Source organism: Silene latifolia, chromosome 1 (assembly GCF_048544455.1).
Source record: "Silene latifolia isolate original U9 population chromosome 1, ASM4854445v1, whole genome shotgun sequence".
NCBI lineage: Eukaryota > Viridiplantae > Streptophyta > Magnoliopsida > Caryophyllales > Caryophyllaceae > Silene > Silene latifolia.
In genome coordinates, this window is record NC_133526.1 from 176,570,192 (window position 1) to 176,585,780 (window position 15,589).

Below are 15,589 nucleotides of genomic sequence, written 5' to 3' on the forward strand. Positions count from 1 at the left end.
ATCTAGAGAAGCAGCGTGCTGATTTGAGGGGATGGGTGGCTGAGCTGAAGGCAGATCTAGCTGGCACAAAGAAGTAGCTGAAGGAAGGAGTTGATCAACAGGCTCACACCCAGGAGGTTTGCACCACATTCTCTGACTCCTTGAAGCGCTCTGAGGAGAGGATCAGTGAGTTGATCACCCTGGCCTCAAACATTGTTGCCTATGCTACCTGGCGGGGGAAGATCGGCGGAATGCGTGCTGCCCTTGAGGATCCTCCAACTCTGCAAGCTATTGAAGAAGAAGAGAGGCAGTTGGAGACCCTGTACCCGGTGCAACCTGACCTGAGCATCCTGATGCCTGAAGTTGGCGAAGTGAACTCTCATGCGCTGGCTGAGCAGGCTGCTGCTGAGGATGCTGGGTTGCCCCAGGATGCTGCTGCTGACGGAGCTCAGGAAGCTGTGGTAGCTGAGGGTGCGTAAGCTGGTCATGTAGCTGAAACATATGGTCAGCAGGAGGAGGCAGAAGAGATGCCGGATGTGGTGGTCATTAATGTGACCGAAAATTAAGAAGTTTTTTTTTATATCAGTGAACTTTTGGTAGTCTGGCCCTTTGGTAGCAGACTTGTAATATTTTTAAACACTTTTCCTGGTAGCTCGCCGTGGTGGCGATTAAACTTTGAGGCCGCACTTTTGGCCAGATTTTGGAATGCCCCTTGCCCTAGTTTGGCAAGTTCTAATTACATCTTGTGTGCTAAATTTTGATTTTCTTAGCTCAGGTAGTTGCCGTGTCAGCCTGCTGGCTGATTTATGCGAGTCACGTCATCCCGAGGAGGCTGACTTAGACTCAGCTAGCTGCCGTGTCAGTCTGCTGACTTATTTAGGCATGTGCCGCATTATAGGGAGGGGTGGCCGTGTCAACCTCATAGGCTGATTTAGACCAGTCGTATCAGCCTGAGAAGGCCGATTTAGACTCAGCTAGCTGCCGTGTCAGTCTGATGACCGATTTAGGCGTATGCCGCAATTTTGACTACTTAACCTTGTTCATGACGCAAGGTATGTTCATCATTTTTAGAGCCAACATGGGCGTAATTTAGGCAAGTTTATCGTCATTCTAGGACCAATGGGACGCTGCAGGATTCTGATAGCTCAGAGATCCCTACGTTCCATATATATGTGCATGCATGCTGGGGACCTGATTAATTGCGATTAGTGCGAGCTACGTCCAGGGGGTGGTATCAGGGGTAGCTGGGTAAGCATTTTTTAGCTGTCACCCAGGCTCCCTTTCGTATGTTCCACAGTCCGCCTGGTGGGGGTGCTCCTAGTGGAGAAAGTAGGTTAGGCATGTTGGAGTGCCATGTGCCTTGTGCCCTTGTCACCCCGCGTTGGCAGTTGACAGTCCTACTAGATACACTTTCAACGTACCATAGACATTAGGATCCAGAGTGACGCACTTAGAGAAGCCTGAAAGTAGAAAAGCCTATCAGGGTGATGTGAAGTACCTGACGCCATCTCATGGGGTACCAGAGCAATTGTGGTCCCAGGAAGCTGTCAGACCACACCACTCCAATAGTTATTTGAAAATTGAAAGAAACAGAGGTATCAGAAAAGGATACGAAATTGGTAGTATGCCTACTACCGGATTTTTCTTTTTATTTTAAAATAAGTTGGCTTTTCATAGTACATTACTCTGTAAGCTAAAATCTACTTATTATTAAAAGTAATATCTCTTCATGTGAAGTATGTTCCATGGGCGTTGTATGATTTGACCGTCCATAGTCATCAGTCTGTATGCACCATGGCCAACAACTCCTTCTACCTGGTATGGTCCTTCCCATTTGTAGGCGAATTTGCCTGCCTTTTGATTTTTAGTGTTCTGAAACACTTCACGGAGAACCAGGTCTCCTACCTCCAGGAGCCTGACTTTCACATTCTTGTTGTAGCTCCTGGCCATCGACTGCTTGTAGGCAGCTAGACGTATCTTTGCGCTTGCTTGCAGCTCATCTACTGTGTTCAGGCTCCTGACCATCTCTGTATTAACCAGAACTTCTGAGGGAATGACTGCTTCCGCACCAAACACCAGGCTGAAGGGTGTTTGGCCTGTTGCTATCTTTGACGTCGTTCTGTCTGACCATAACACTAGTGGCAATTCACCTGCCCACTTTCCTCCTAACTCCTGTAACCTCCTCCTCAGATTATCCATGATAATTGTGTTGCTAGACTCAGCTTGCCCGTTAGACTTTGGAGTCCTGGGTGCTGATTTTTTCAGGGTGATATTCCATCTGGCGCAGTATCCCTCAACATTGTTGGAGATGAATTGTGAGCCATTGCCACATATGATTTCTGATGGGATACCAAACCTGCAGATGATATTGCGCTTTATGAAAGAGATGACCTGTTTGTCTTTCACTTCTGTGAAAGCTTCTGCCTCTTTCCACTTGGAGAAGTAATCTGTCATCGCCAGCATCCATATTCTGTTCCCTCTGGCTCTAGGTAGAGGGTCTACTATGTCCATTCCCCATGTCATGAATGGCCAGGGAGAAATGAAGGGGTGTAAGGGTTCTGCTGGCTGATGGATCATTGGTGCTGAACGCTGGCAGGCATCACACTTATGGGCATATTCTGCTGTATCTGCCCTCATTGTGGGCCAGAAGTAACCTTGTCTGAGAGCTTTGTTTGACAGACTCCTGCCCCTGCATGGTTTCCACATTCACCATTGTGGAGAGCATGTAACACGGTCTGTGCTTCCTGCTTGTCCAGGCATCGCAAGTAGGGACCTGCCACTGACTTCCTAAAGAGTATATCATCAATCAGTATAAATCTGGAGGCTTTCATTTTGAAGCCTCTTACTTCCTTCTTATCGTCTGGCATCTTGTTATGACGCAGCCAGTCTAGGTAGGGCGTCCGCCAATCCCAGTCATCTGACTGTATAGCTGGTTGATCGGACAGCTCGAGTGAGATACGACCGTTTTACGAAAATTGGACAGTGCTGAGAACTGCGTAGGGTACTAGATTGAGTAGCACTTACTCGATCGAGTACACCTCTTGGTACTCGATCGAGTAACCCTTACTCGTTCGAGTAGCCCTGGTAATTTATTGTATGTGCTTCTGATTTTCCCTACTCGATCGAGTAGGCCGTACTCGATCTACTGACCCCTGTATTGGTCTTATGCTTGTCTTTTTTACCTCCCTGCATGTCATAATTATTTCAAAGACGTTCTTTTGCTTCTTTATGCATTGTTTTACATATGTGTTGGTCCTGATGCATAAGTTACCCAATCTTATGATGTATGGAGTAACACCTTATGGTGGGTATCAGTTTTATGGGGACGACATGGGTTATATGTGGTTGTGATGGATAGTGGAAAAGGAAAGGGATGATTGGTGAGTTTAGCGAGGCAATGAGCATGTTTTGTGAGATGTGGTGAGTGATATAATCACGAGTTTGAGTAATGTAAAGGTAAGTGAATATGGGCAAGGGGTGATGTAAGTCTAAGCAACGTGAGAATGAAAAGATTCAAATGACGGATGCGAATAGTGGTAACTTGGGATGTGTAAGGATTTATGGAGGGAAATAGTTATAACTAGGTTGGTTAAGAATATATTTGACATACAGGTTTTAACTTTTAACATTATCACCAAAAAAGACGATAAATTGTTGACTGAGGAGGAGACTACGACAATAATTTGATGGGAACTAATCAAGTTGGCTGCCAAGTTTCCATTTATATTTAAAGGGGGACTAAATTATTTCACCGTACCAGTCTTAGTAATAGGCTTCCCTGATTGCACTTCGATCAATAATGACGACAACAAAGCCTTGGTCCAACTTAATGTCGCAAAGTTCAAACAAGATTATAAATTTCAATCCTTGACTTTTATGGTATCAAAATACTTGACAAAATGCAAGATGACAAACTCTAATCGTTGACTTAATGGTAACACACAATACTTCAAAAATGCAAGACTTGTGGCAGGAGTCGGATACAATCACTAGAACTGAATTACAAACGAAAAATGTCAATGGTGTACACCAGTATTTACACATAAAACAGTTAACTATACGTCTAATATCCGATTTAGTTTACGTAAAGCAAGCTTATGCATAAAACTCTTAACTGTACATCTAATATCTGATTTGGTCTACGTAAAGCAAGTTTCTCACCAGAATACAGAATTAAAGAGCTAAATTTGTTGCCTCAAGAACGCTGCAATGTCACAAAATTTTCTTTCAAGTAACATTAGACTCCTTCCAACTTATTAACAAGGAGTTATCATACAGAAATCCAAATCAAAGAATGATACCGAGGTAACAAGATCCGCTGAGTTTATTGAACGATACCGAGGCAGAGTAGCGAACGCCTGCGATCTCGTCACAATTGGGATCGTCGATAAAGAAGGTATTGTGACTGACAATAAAGATGGTGAAAGGCGGAGTGAAAGGCGGAATTAGGTTCAGTGGTGTGATATTGTATAGTATAACTCGTGATATTGTTTAGTACAACCAGTGATATTATTTATCGTAAGGTGTGATATTGTTTTGTATAACTTGTGATACTCTTTTACTGGACTCATAGACTCAGATACAATATCACAGGTTATACTAAACAATATCACAACTTAGATTTTAAAAAAAAAAAAATTTAAAAAAAAAAGTTTTTTTTTTTTTTTTTTTAAAGTGATATTTTTGTGTACAACGTGTGATACATAAGTGGACTCACGGGACTCAAAAAGATAGGGTGGACTTAGATTGAGTTATGCCGCGACGTGGATTTGTAGAGAGTGATTGAGTTTGGGAATTTGGATTATTAAGAGGTGAGCCTAGTGTGTAATTCTTTGAGCAATTATGTAATACCCCGTAATTTAACAATAATTTATGAGAATAATTTATGAAATTTAAAAAATTAATTAAAGGTATTTCTAATAATAATTGCAAATAAGACGTTAATTAAATAATAAAGTAAGTAAGCAAGTCGGGATTTGTACTTAAACTCAATTAAGCCTAAGGCTGTGTGAAATAGATATGCGCTGATTATATTAGGCCTGGTATGAGTAGTAGTCGGGATTTAAAGCGGGATTTAATAATAATATAATAAGTATAATAATAATATGGTAATTCCTAATAATAATCGGAATAAGGCAATAGTTTCCTAATTGGCCTCATATACTCTCTAAGCTTAGACTATAAATACCATGATATCTCAAAATAATTCACAAAGATAGAAGAAGGAGATTTAAGAGACGGAAGGAGCAATTAGCGATAAAAGGTAAGACCGTCTTATATTATAATGTATTGATTTTGTATTTGTTATAACTCGTAAACTAGACCACCGTATGACGAACTAAGACCGTCACCATGACCGTGGATCACCAGGGTTTGACCGGACCTCCGTTTTGGCCCTCGTTGACCGCCAGGGATGGGTGTTTGACCGCCAGGGATGGGTAACACTCTCATTGTTGTGGGTGGTTGTTTAACACGTTTTATACGGTTTATAAACCCCTGTTTCAGTCGTGACTGACCTAGGCTTAGTAAGGGTGGTACCTGGGGTTGAGTCGATCACTGTGGGTGGTCAAGGGTGGTGGTTGGTGCGGTTGTTGCCGGATTTTCTTAGGTTGTGAGTATTGTCTTAAACCGTGTAGTGAGACCTGTCGTGACCTGCTAGACCGTGACCAGGGGACATGGGTACTGCCGGTGGACCACCGTGGGTCAGAGGAGACCACCGTGGTGGCCTCTGGTAGTGTGTGTGGCAGTTGTTGCGGGTGGAGTGTCGGGTGTGCTCTGTTTTTGTTATCGTCATAGTTTGAGTGTTTCTGGTGGTCTGGTGTGCTGCTGGTGCCATCGTGGATTAGTGGTGACCAAGGTGGTGACTGGGTCGAGTTGGGGTGGCAATGACATGGGTTGTTGAGTCGGCTTTAGGGCTACACTCGCGAGTTGGGTATATAAAATAGGACGTAGTGTATAGATGGTGTCGTGGGTTGCTAGGACGTGGGTTCCTGGTCGTGTGTGGTGGCAGGAAGGATAGTGGTGATGGCAGTAGTCGTGGTTGTTTGTGGTGATCGTGAATGGTGCTGTAAAACCGTGAGTTGTATAAGGTGGCGTCTGTCTCGAATGCTATTGTTGGGTCGTGGGAGTAATAGCTAGGGCGTGAGATTTTGGAGTGCTAGTGGTGGTTTGGCTGGTGACTGTTGGTGGTCGGGGTGCGCCGTGGTGCGGGCTAGGGTGTGGCAGGCTTGGGTGGAGCTGATGGTGGCTAGGGGGGTCGTAAGGGACGCGTTTTGGTGGAGTGTTGGGCTCGGTTTTAGCCTTGTGAATATGGGTGTGTATGGTTGGGTGTTTCACGGGATTGTCGTAGGTTTTTGGGTATTTGTGTATAGGTTGGTTATTTAATTATTGAGATGGCTTTTTACGTAATAATAATTTGTACGGGAAATAATTAATATAATTAAATTATATTTGAATAATAAAAAAATAATTTGAATAATAAATAATAATAGAATGTAATAATTAATAATTGATGGAAATTATAATATTTATGTTAGGTGATGATTTGTGAAGAAATTATAATCAGGTTCGGATTGCTTTAGTTATTTGGACCGCTTGAGCTGCTTAATTGGAATTGCTTGTCAGGTAGGGATAATCATACTCAACTCTTGTTCGATAATATTTGGTATAATGGATGATTTATGTTAATGTGGAATTGATCATATGTCTATTGTGTTGGTTCATATTATCATATTTGTTGGAAGGGAGAATTATATTGCATTGTGTTGGCTGATATTAATAATTGTGATGAGGTGAATTAAATTTTTATCGTTTACTGTGAATGTGGAAATTGTGAAAAGCTGTGCTAAAGTCAGAAGTACGTTGTTGAGGGAGTTTGATGGTAATATGTACGTTGTGAGGGAGGGGTACTATTACATGATGGCGGGACATTGTTAAGGGAGGGGTACCAAAGTAATGTGATCACGTTGTTAAGGGAGGTGTGCTAAGTTATGAGAAGAAGCACGTTGTTCAGGGAGTTGTGCTATGTGAATGGAAATTGGATTGCCTATCGTATGTTCTTGTTGTTAGTGTTTATTCCTACTCAACCTCGTGGTTGACTATGTATTCGTGAACACCTGTGATGAACCATAATAGGGAGCAGATTTGACAGGTACTAAAGATTAGCTAACTTGGGAGCTATGGGATGCGTGAGGATTTGGTCAGTCTACCTAGAAGTCTAGACCACATAGATTATTTAATCACTTAATTTATTTCCGCTGCGAGTTGTATCTTATTTTATATTAATTTTAGTTTGGATAAGTTGTAATAAACATGTAATCGCTAAGTTTTAATTTAAAGTACTTTGGTGAGTTGGACTTTGTTATTCACTACCTCGGGAAACCGAGATTGTAACACTCTCATTTACTTTGTTACAAATTGGTATCAGAACAATACGATCCTCAGGCCTAACCAATGAAGAATAATGAATTTAGGATGTGTCTGATAAAATGAACCCCGGGTAGAAACTGTTAGGTGCCCCCTTAGGCTTGGGATGAGTAGGGCCCCTCACACAAAATTTATGGCCCTTTCAGTTTTGAACCGGATACCTTGAGAGATATTACAATGTGGGGTAATTTAAAATGAATATCGTTTACTTGTCTTAGGAGTTTTGTTTGCTTTGTATGAATATTGTTTCATTGATGACTGTGGTTATGGGGACGCAACATTACTTTTAAGGTTATCGGGATGTGATATGATTTTTAAGCATTGTTATAACATGTGGATATGAGAAAAGTATGTTGGCATGTATGTAGGAGGCGTAATTATGATTAGCATGTGAAGTATTATGGAAATTGCGTGAAATTGTGAAGAATATGATTTGGTTGATTTCTCGAAATTTTTACCTTGACTGCTTTGACTGCCATTTACTGCCTATTTAATATCTTTACACGAAAGTTTTATGTGTGATAGCCTTGTGAGTTATATTTCATATGCCGTTAGTTTCATGTTTAAATAATATACGGTTTAAGAGTAATAAATATTTTAGTGGATAGTGGTCAAAATATTCCTGTACAGTGATGTTTTCGTTCCATGTTTTTGTAAAAATCGCCATTTAAAACTTACTTATTGTTTAGGTATGATTCAAACTCCACTGTTTAAAAGATTTGTATATGTTTCTAAATTGATAAGTCACGTTACAAGATAAAATTTTGACAATTTATAGTGATTTTTACAAGCTGACCTAAGATTCTGACAAATTGCTGTAAAATTTCTGTTGCGACCAAGTAATTTGTAAAATTCATTATAAATTGATCTTATGAGCTTTAGCCTTGATTCTTTCTCTTATGAATTGTTAACTCTCTATATTTTCTAAAAAGTATAAGTTCTCAAAAAGTAATTATGCTATTATTTATTAATGATTTTGGAAGTTATAACATATTTTCCTTATCCTTGAAAATGTATGTTGTGCTAAAATTTATAAAGAATTGTTTCTTATCTCTCTCACCTTGGCATTTTGATGTTGTAAACTTTGTGATGTATAATAAAATGTCTAGTGATATGCAGAATGTGTTGCCCTAAGCCGATATATATATATATATATATATATATATATATATATATATATATATATATATATATATATATATATATATATATATATATATATATATATATATATATATATATATTGCATCCATGTTTAAGTTAGATGTCATTAGTACGAAATAAACGCGCAAGTATTGAATCTAAATTAATTCAAAAGTTGTTGTTATTCATTTATTCATCAGGTGATGTTGTGTTGAAAATAATAGTTGTCTTATGTTACAATGTGTATTACATGTTTTGTGATGTTACAACAAATGGTTTATTTATTCCTGTTGATTGATATTCCGAACTTCGAGGACGAAGTTTATTTTTAGGGGGAAGGAATGTGATACTACAAATGTTTTGAGTTATATTATGACATCTTGTGATAGGATTGGTGTAGTTGATAATTGTAAATGGATAATTGTGTGATCATAAGTGGGATGGTGCTCAGTTGTGTGGATGTTTATAGATGGTGTTATAGTAGTTATGGACGAACTTCGGGAAGAAGGTCGCCCATAAGGGGGGAAGACTGTAATACCCTGTAATTTAATAATAATTTATGAGAATAACTTATGTAATGTAAATACTTAATTAAAGGCATTTCTAATAATAATTGCAAATAAGACGTTAATTAAATAATAAAGTAAGTAAGCAAGTCGGGAATTAGACTTAAAGTCAATTAAGCCTTGGGCCGTGTGAAATAGATATGGGCTGATTATATTTGGCCTGGTATGAGTAGTAATATAATAAGTATAATAATAATAATATGGTAATTCCTAATAATAATGATCGGAATAAGGCAATAAATTCCTAATTGGCCTCATATACTCTCTAAGCTTAGACTATAAATACCATGATATCTCAAAATAATTCACAAAGATAGAAGAAGGAGATTTAAGAGACGGAAGGAGCAATTAGCGATAAAAGGTAAGACCGTCTTATATTATAATGTATTGATTTTGTAATTGTTATAACTCGTAAACTAGACCACTGTATGACGAACTAAGACCGTCAACATCACCGTGGATCACCAGGGTATGACCGGACCTCCGTTTTGACCATCGTTGACCGCCAGGGATGGGTGTTTGACCGACTATAAAAGGGTTGTTGTGGGTGGTTGTTTAACACGTTTTATATGGTTTATAAACCCCTGTTTCAGTCGTGACTGACCTAGGCTTAGTAAGGGTGGTACCTGGGGTTGAGTCGACCACCGTGGGTGGTCAAGGGTGGTGGTTGGTGCGGTTGTTGCCGTATTTTCTTAGGTTGTGAGTATTGTCTTAAATCGTGTAGTGAGACCCGTCGTGACCTGCTAGACCCTGACCAGAGGACATGGGTACTGCCGGTGGACCACCGTGGGTCAGAGGAGACCACAGTGGTGGCCTCTGGTAGTGTGTGTGGCGGTTGTTGCGGGTGGAGTGTCGGGTGTGTTCTGTTTTCGATATCGTCGTTGTTTGAGTGTTTCTCGTGGTCTGGTGTGCTGCTGGTGCCGCCGTGGATTAGTGGTGACTAGGTCCAGTTGGGGAGGCAGTGACATGGGCTGTTGAGTCGGGTTTTGGGCTGCACTCGCGAGTTGGGTTTATAAAATAGGACGTAGTGTATGGATGGTGTCGTGGGTTGCTAGGACGTGGGTTCCTTGTCGTGTGTGGTGGCAGGAATGGTGGTTGTTGGTGGTGATCGTGAATGGTGCTGTAAAACCGTGAGTTGTATAAGGTTGTGTCGGTCTTGAATGCTATTGTTGGGTCGTGGTAGTAACAGCTAGGGCGTGATATTTTGGAGTGTTAGTGGTGGTTTGGTTGGTGATTGTTGGTGGTCGGGGTGCGCCGTGATGCGGGCTAGGGTATGGCAGGCTTGGGTGGAGCTGATGGTGGCTAGGGGAGTCGTGAGGGACGAGTTTTGGTGGAGTGTTGGACTCGGTTTTAGCCTTGTTAATATGGGTATGTATGGTTGGGCGTTTCATGGGATTGTCGTGGGTTTTTGTGTATGGGTTGGTTATTTAATTACTGAGATGGGTTTTTACGTAATAATAATTTGTACGGGAAACAATTAATATAATTAAATTATATTTGAATAATAAATAAATAATTTGAATAATAAATAATAATAGAATGTAATAATTAATAATTGATAGAAATTATAATATTTATGTTAGGTGACGATTTGTGAAGAAATTATAATCGGGTTCGGATTGTTTTAATTAGTTGGACCGCTTGAACTGCTTAATTGGAATTGTTTGTCAGGTAGGGATAAATCCTACTCAACTCTTGTTCGATAATATTTGGTATAATGGATGGTTTATGTTAATGTGGAATTGATCATATGTCTATTGTGTTGGTTGATATTATCATATTTGTTGGAAGGGAGAATTATATTGCATTGTGTTGGTTGATATTAATAATTGTGATGAGGTGAATTAAATTGTTATCGTTTATTGTGAATGTGGAAATTGTGAAAAGCTGTGCTACAGTCAGAATTACGTTGTTGAGGGAGTTTGTACTCTGGGGTGATGGTAATATATACGTTGTGAGGGAGGGGTACTATTACATGATGGCGGTACATTGTTAAGGGAGGGGTACCAAGGTATTGTGAGCACGTTGTTAATGGAGGCGTGCTAAGTTATGAGAAGGAGCATGTTGTTCAGGGAGTTGTGCTATGTGAATGGAAATTCCATTGCCTATCATATGTTCTTGTTGTCAGTGTTTATTCCTACTCAACCTCGTGGTTAACTGTGTATTCGTGAACACCTGTGATGAACCACAATGGGGAGCAGATTTAACAAGTACTAAAGATTAGCTGACTTGGGAGCTATGGGATGCGTGAGGACTTGGCCAGTCTACCTAGAAGTCTAGACCACATAGATTATTTAATCACTTAATTTATTTCCGATGCGAGTTATATCTTATTTTTTATTAAGTTTAGTTTGGATAAGTTGTAATAAACATGTAATCGCTAAGTTTTAATTTAAAGTAATTTGGTGAGTTGGACTTTGTTATTCACTACCTCGGGAAACCGAGATGGTAACGCTCTCATTTACTTGGGATGTCTAGCTAAAGGCTTCTGACTAAATGGGGGTGTTACAAATTAACAGTATGAGTTGAATTTTTGGTTTTCTAGGGATACCACTACGCCAAATCTGGTAATCAATAAGAAGCGTATCACAACGGTTTAATGCATTTAATAACGACACTTAGATTACCGTTTTCCAAATATTGGCGGAAACCTAGACCGCGCTAATAGGAATAACGGTTTCCCTCGAAAACCGTTGTTATTATAATTTGACAACGGCTGCTTAACAAACCGTTGTCAAACACTTTTAACGGTTTCCAAAAACTCGTTATAGAATCACTCTTATCAACGGTTGTTAGAAAACCGTTACCATTTTAAGATATCGGCATTTCGAAAACCGTTACTAAATTAACACCCGCAATAGTTTTTGTTACCCGTTGTTATGTTATAGCTAGGGATCTTTTTGTAACCCTTATTATTTTCTATTATGAGATAACGGTTTTTCAATTCAACCGTTGTCAATATTTGATTAGATTTTTCAATTTGATTACTGCATTCAAAACTGAACTTTAATAAATATTCAATTTGATCAATAATATTCAATTTGACCAAAATAATTCTATAAGTATGTCTTCATAATGTTTTAAGTCAAATTCTAAATTATCAAACATTGAATAAATTTATTATTAACATGCTTAATTGCGTGTAAATGAACTAACAATTCAATGTCCCAAATTGAATAGGAAGCATTGGGTGCTAGTGGCAATCCAAGTGGAAACAAAAACAGTGTACTGGATTGACTGTCGCGAAGGCAAACCCTCTGACAGTTGTGTAAGGATGATAACTGAGTAAGTTTACAACCTTCAATAATGTCATTTGTTATTGTATGACTTGAGACATATATATGCAAATAATAATGGCATGTGTTTATATTTATGATTTAGTGTTTTTGAACCAAAAAAAGATTATGTCCACTTGGGAAATATGAAAGCGACGCTGTTCCCAATTTTATCACGCCATTAGTAAGTGTATTCTTAATAATTACTCGTATCATTTAATTAATGTTTATGCGAGAGGTTGATTATCTAATTCAGCTGATTTGTGTGTGATTTATATAATAGTCTCCTAAAGCACCAGACGACAAACAATGCTCATTTTACGTTTGCCAGTCCATGTGGGAGGTTATCAATAGAAAACTATCTACCATTGCGATACGAGTTAGTGTGATTTAAAAACTATTTCAGACGTAAATTGAGTTCAATTCTGTATACTTCCATGTATTATATCTATTTTGATTATGTATATTTTGAATTGTAGTTTCCACTAATACTCAACAAAGCCCCAGAATATTCGCCGAGAGGACATCAACGAGATGAGAAATATGTGGGTCGATTATCTTTGTTTCATTAGCGGAGTCTCAATAGTTTTCTCATGCTTTATGTACGAGTGTGTATATATAGATCCATTGTGTATTGGTTTCTTTTGTTTTCTCAATAGCGGTTGTGTTTTGGCTGTTGATCATCCTGTTTGTACTGTTTTTAAACTGGGTTTAATTGATCGCGGGGTGTAATATTTTGATACATGATTGAATTTTTGCCTTTGCAGACAATTTCTTTGGAATGCTATTTTTCAGCAATGACCAAAAAAATAGCATTTCAAAGAATTTTGCTACAAACGCTGCTGAAAAAATAGCATTTCAGCAGCTGCTAGAACAGGCTAAATTAATTTTAAAAGAAAAAAAAAATTAAAAATGATAACGGTTAAAAACAACCCGTTGCAAACAATTATTTGACAACGGTTTTATTTAGATAAATAACCGTTAACATATTTTCCCTCCCATTCAAACCGCCAAAAATATAAGATAACGAACGATAACCGTTGTCGAGTTCAAAACTTTTACAACGGTTTATTTAAGCAGAACCGTTGACAAAATTTCATCAATAAAAATAGATAACGGTTACATACCGTTGTCAACAGAAGAATATAATAACGGTTTTGCATGCAATAAAGCCGTTGTTAAATTTTGACATTCAATTAAATAAGATAACGAAATGAACCGTTATCATATATAATATTTAACAACGGTTTTGGAACGATAAGACGTTGTCAATAGTAAACTACGACAACGGATTTGAAACCGTTCTTAAGATTTAACAACGGTTTCTTAAAAGTTTTTATAACGGTTCTTGATGTTATATAACGGTCGCGTGTTTTTTGTACAACGCTGGTATATATTTAACAAACGTCGTTGCAATAACGGTCCCGTGTTTCTATTTAAAAACGGTAATTGCATTATTTGACCGTTATTGGATGTCTTATTTGGCGTAGTGTACGGAAGGAAGATACAACTAATTAAAGAGTAACCGTTGGTTGTGTGGACTTAATGGTGACAAGTGTGAGTGAGTAGCATGATGAGAGAGGATCAGTGATAAGAAAGAATGAGAATATATTGATATGAATTAATGGAATTTGAGTTGTCGATCAACGAGAAGGTAACCGGATTATTAAAAAAAATCGGTAGAAGGAGGAAGGAGATGAATTATTAAATTATTAATTGGTATTATTGAGTGAAAAAGGGGAAAGAAGGATGGAAGTAAGCAGAGAGAACGTTGACCGGAGTTAAGGAGCATGAAAGTAAGGAATCATGGAGTTGTACGATAACATCATGAGAGGGAGTGAGTTAATGGTTATATAGGAATTTCAGGACAACATGTTAGCCATGAGTTTCAAGAAATTAAGGAAAGTTAAAAACTTGTAAAGTATTTGCACGATATGAGATTTTGGTGGTGAGTTGGGTGACGATACAATTAAGGGCAAAATTGGGATGAATGCTGAGGTAAATTTTGTTGACGAATTTGCTGTTTGTTAATTGGGATGTTAACCGAAATATAAATGAGCTGTTATGTTTAGAGGTGAGTGTAAGAGATTTGTTATATGAAAGATGGTGGTGTTGTGATGTTATCACTAGTAGTTAAGGATGACGTTAAATAGAGAAGATAACCGTCCTGGAGAGGTTGATTTTGTGGAGGCCGAATTGGTATAGATGGTTGCGAGGGAGTATAAGATGTGGATATAGGAGGCGTCTACTAGTAGTTGGGTATTAATGGTATGGTTACATTTGTCAGGAGGTGATAGTTATGCGAATGGGAGGATGTGATATGAGGGGCATACGAGTTAAGCTTGGGCGAGAGGTAATCATTATCAGGTGGTAACTTACGTGATCAGGATTGACTAGTTGGATTCGATTATGGGTCTATGATGTGTGTAAGTGTTTGTGTGAGGTTCTGACCTCACGAGTAGTGGTATGGTCTGATAGTTATAATGGCGTTATCTGAGTGTTACCTCATCGTATGTTGTGTACGGTAACCTAATAGGATGATATTCAAAAGTGGTGATTTGGGTGATCTGGAATGGCTAGTTATACTTTTATGTGTATTTATGATATATGTAAGTGATAGTGTGAGGTTCCGATCTCATGAGTAATAGTATGGATGATATTCATAAGGTTATTATCTGTTTATTCCGTATGATATGCTGCGTTGCGATCTAGTAAAGCGGCTTTAAGGAAGTTTTCTTGTCAAGAAGTAATACTTAGTCAGTGTTTATGGGATTGTATAAGTTGCTATGACTATCGATGTGGTTGTTATGCCTCGGATGGCGATCCGGGCATGGTACTTCGTGTTTTGATGCGGGTACTTTCGCGCTGCGGTGCGGCTGTTGCGATGCCGTCATCGGTTGTGGTGGAGTAGACGGGATACTTATGAGACGAGTTTTCAAAAGTGTATACCAGTTATATAGATTGTTGTTTTGTTTACTGCGGTTTCCTGTGAGTTTCGGTTTGGACATATAGACTGTTGTGTTGTTTATTGATGTTTCTTACCAGTTTCGGCTTGGGAATGAGGGTAGAGTATGATATGGAAGAGAGTTGCGCATGTGGTCGTTGTTGTCATGGTATAGTGATATTCTGTTGATGGGACACAGTTGTGAGAGGTTGTTGGAGTACTTTTGATCTTGTTTTAGAGGAGGCGTTAGATGACAT